At 38.1% G+C, this 4,595-nt stretch overlaps 1 pseudogene; it reads left to right on the forward strand.

The window, feature by feature from the left end:
* Positions 1-1,492: 1,492 nt before the first annotated feature.
* Positions 1,493-3,430, forward strand: LOC109218217 (annotated as a pseudogene).
* Positions 3,431-4,595: the final 1,165 nt, after the last annotated feature.

The following is a 4,595-nucleotide window of genomic DNA, read 5'->3' on the forward strand; positions in this document are numbered from 1 at the left end:
TTTCTTTAGTAAATATTTACAGTTATTTACATTGATACGCGTCTAGAAAAGAAGATATAAGAGTTTTGAATTCTTGATTCTCCTAATATTCTCTGCCCTTTTTAACTAGACTAGAAAAGGGTCCTCTGTTTCTCTTATACTGAAGTAGCAACCAAAGGGTTCACTTTCAGCAAAGGTATATTCCATAAAATTCAGTCTTTTAACTTGATATTGAACTTGGGTTGTCTCCGTTTCACTTCTTGGATTTAGTTTTCACATGCACTCAGTTGATCGTGACTATGTGCTTTTGTTATTCTAGTATTTGTTTGTATAACTGTTTAGTGTATTGTTGTGGTTTCAAAGACTTGATTTTGGAAAAAGGTTTGACGCTTTGTTAGGGTTATTTCATGTGATTCTGATGGAAAAGTTTTTTAACATGTTTTGGTGGGAAAAAAATTAATGTCTTGAACCTGTATGATTTATACTTTTTGCTGTGTTAGGGCAAAAAAGAAAAGCAAAGTAACAAAAATAATGACTGATTCCAATTAAAACTAAAATCCTGTCGAATGGAAACAGTATTGTTTTCTTAAACAATAAGATAGCTTCAGAATTGTGATGACCATAGTGGGAGTATGCAGCGGCGGCCCCAGGATTTTCACTCAAAAACTTTAAAAAGTAAATAGGTGAAGAAGCCAAGGAGACACATCATCTAATATATATACATAAGGATTTTGACATTATATATGTCTGCCCCCAGCTTCGCCCATGGGAGTATGAGTATGAGGGAACATTTTGTTTCTTAGGCAGAGGTGGTTTGAATTTAAAATTGATGGGTTCAACTTTTAGGGTTTTTAGCGCTCAACTTATTGTACTTCAAAAAGTATGGGTTTAGTTTTAATATTTGTTAAAACTTAATGTTTTTTCATTTTGTTAAAAGTGAAGTGCACATTCTACAAATAGCGGGAGATGCGTGACATATGGTCTATTATAGATCATTCAGGAGATATATTAATAAGAAACTGATAACTGGATATGTAATGGAACTTATCTTGAGTGAAATGGATCTCCTGTTTCCCTGTCACCATTACTCTTCTATATCTTGGTATGAGATGAGTGCTAGTGCATCTGAAATATTAAAGAGTTAGATTGTAGTGACTCCTGCTGTTTAGGCTGAATGTATCATCAAATGCAGTGGATAGTGAAGTGTGACAAAAATGCACGAATGAGCTTCCACTGCATACGTTGACCCTTCTTTGTGTTTCTTTGGGCATGAATTCCCTACTTCTTGCCGTCCTGTTGTTTCTGTTGGTCTTGTTGATTCCTTTCTCTTTAAGGACAAAGGGGACATTCATGTGCTATTAGCTGGTGATTTTTACTAGAAATATGTAAATCTATCTGACCTCAGTTGAGGGGAGGCTGAGAAAACATTACAGACAAAAGTTTATACGAATGAGCTGATATTTTGAACATATTATACAATGATTATGCGTAATGAGCTGATACTTGTAGCTCTTGCAAGATGGCTGATGTTGAGGATATTCAACCACTTGTTGTTGACAATGGAACTGGAATGGTCAAGGTTAGTTAGCAAAACGTGCTTGCAATTCTGTATTACTCCTTATGTGACTTATTAAGGTACAAATGACTGAGTTATTTGTTTCTTTAGGCTGGTTTTGCTGGGGATGATGCTCCACGGGCTGTTTTTCCAAGTATAGTTGGTCGTCCTCGTTACACTGGCGTCATGGTTGGAATGGGACAAAAAGATGCCTATGTTGGCGATGAAGCTCAGTCTAAAAGAGGTATTTTGACTCTAAAATATCCGATTGAACATGGCAGAGTAAGCAACTGGGATGACATGGAGAAAATATGGCATCACACATTTTAAAATGAGCTCCGTGTTGCTCCCGAGGAGCATCCCCTCCTTCTGACAGAGGCACCACTTAACCCCAAGGCAAACCGAGAGAAAATGACTGAAATAATGTTCGAGACATTCAATGTGCCAGCCATGTATGTTGCAATCCAGGCTGTTCTTTCTCTGTATGCTAGTGGGCGTACAACTGGTAAGCAATAGATGATTTACCAACGTACTCTAGTTCTTTATCGTTTTGTGTTACTAATACGTTTGTTATTTTCCAACAAGGTATTGTGCTTGATTCTGGTGATGGTGTGAGCCACACTGTCCCTATCTACGAGGGATATGCACTTCCCCATGCTATCTTGCGGTTAGATCTTGCTGGTCGTGATCTTACAGATTATCTCATGAAGATTCTCACAGAGAGAGGGTATTCATTTACCACTGCTGCTGAACGTGAGATTGTTCGTGATGTGAAGGAGAAGCTTGCATATGTTTCAATGGATTTTGAGCAGGACCTAGAGACTTCAAAGAATAGCAAGGATGTCGAGAAGAGCTATGAGCTTCCAGATGGGCAAATACTCACAATTGGCGCGGAGAGGTTCCGCTGTCCTGAGGTCCTCTTCCAACCATCATTTATCGGAATGGAAGCAGTTGGAATTCATGAAACAACCTATAACTCAATCATGAAGTGCGATGTGGATATTAGGAAAGATTTATATGGAAACGTGGTGCTTAGTGGTGGCTCAACTATGTTTCCAGGGATAGCAGATCGTATGAGCAAGGAAATCAGTGCTCTTGCTCCAAACAGTATGAAGATTAAGGTTGTTGCACCACCTGAGCGGAAGTACAGCGTCTGGATTGGAGGATCAATTCTAGCTTCCCTCAGTACTTTCCAGCAAGTTAGTCTCTCCTTGCTCTATTTGACTGATCATTCAATCAATCAACTATGTCTTAGTCCCAAAAAATTTGTTCTAATAGTGAATATCTTTTCCATAACTTCTTTAAGACAAGCGCTTAGCACTAACTTCTACTTGTGGTGCAGATGTGGATAACTAAGGGCGAGTATGATGAATCCGGTCCTGCAATTGTCCACAGGAAGTGCTTCTAAGAGTGGTTTGTGAACTTGAATCCTCCTTGGCTTAATTTCATCTAACTAATGCTATTTGTCAGGGATCCGCTTCTCTTTTTGAAGTGATACCCAATCTTGCGAGTAGCATGATATGCTAATCTTGCTGATTTGGGTTTATGCTATTATTTCAAGTGATTTGGCTAGTAAACCAAGAAAAGGTGGATTAATTGTGACTAATGTCTGTTCTATTGCTTTTCAGGTTATGGACAGTTGGTTGTAGTTTTCTTGTAAGCAGAGGTTTATCAGTTTTATGGATCGTGGATTTCCTTGCCTTTGTTGAACAATATTTACAAGTATTATATTCATAAGTTGTCGTAGGATTTCCGTTCCAGGTTTTGGTAGCAGAAGGATAGTTCTATGTTTTAATGCTTTGGAGTCTACATGGGTAGGGATTGGACTTTTGTTTAGCTTTGAAGATGTTGAAAAAAAACGCTGATGTTATCCAATTGAATGCGTAGATTCTTGTCTATTTTGAAATTAACTGCAAACCAGTTTTTAGGTGATATGAATGTGTGCCATTATGGTTTGAGAATTCTATAGGCCAATGCAGTTTACACTTTACTGTTGATTGCAAAAGCGACACAATGGATAATTAACTGCAAGCTTACTATACAAATAGTTAAGTAAATTCAAGTTCTTATGCTCATGAATCATGTAGCCAATTGCCCGGCTGGTTGAGATCATTCTACCATCTCGTCCCTGTCGATGCTGGTGATCGATTCCTTCGCTAATTGTCCCTTTTTGTGTTTACTTATTTAGTCTTTTTTTTTTTTTTTTTTTTTTTTTAAAAGAATTCTCTTGCAACTGATAGACCTTTAAAGTACGTTTTGAGCAGTCTTATGAGAATGTTTGACCATGGTCTAAAATTTTTTAAGTTATTGCAAACATTAGTCTCTAATGTTTTGTGAGCAAAACCAAAAATTACATGAGCAAATATTAGACTCCAGTCTAACGTTGTCTGGAAGAGTTAATTGCATAACTTTCAAAAATAGGGGCAAAATTTAAAAAAAGGACTCTGTTGGCACCTATATTGGCGATTTAGATATCCGAACCATTTACGGTACCTAATAATTTAAAACCAGGTCAAAAGCCAGAAATTCACTTGCCTACTCAACCTTTCTCTCCCAAATAGAACCCAAAAATATCAAGGAAGCCCCGAAAGATGCAAATTGGATTACAGCCATGCAAGATGAGCTGCATCAGTTTGAAAGGAATAACGTCTGGCACCTGGTACCTAGACCCTCAGATAGAACCATTATAGGTACCAGGTGGGTATTCAGGAACAAGCTTGATGAACATGGAAACACTACAAGGAACAAGGCCAGGCTAGTGGTTCAAGGCTACAATCAGGAGGAAGGGATTGATTATGATGAAACGTTTGCTCCGGTCGCTCGCATGGAAGCTATTAGAATCCTAATTGCTTTTGCATCTCATATGGAATTCACCTTGTTCCAAATGGATGTCAAAAGTGCATTTCTGAATGGACTTCTTAAGCAAGAAGTTTATGTGAAGCAACCTGCAGGGTTTGAATGTCATGAACACCCTGAATATGTGTTTAAACTGGACAAAACATTGTACGGGTTGAAGCAGGCTCCTCGAGCTTGGTATGAAAGGCTGTCAAAGTTCCTCTTG

Source organism: Nicotiana attenuata, unplaced genomic scaffold (genome assembly GCF_001879085.1).
Source record: "Nicotiana attenuata strain UT unplaced genomic scaffold, NIATTr2, whole genome shotgun sequence".
Taxonomy (NCBI): Eukaryota; Viridiplantae; Streptophyta; class Magnoliopsida; order Solanales; family Solanaceae; genus Nicotiana; species Nicotiana attenuata.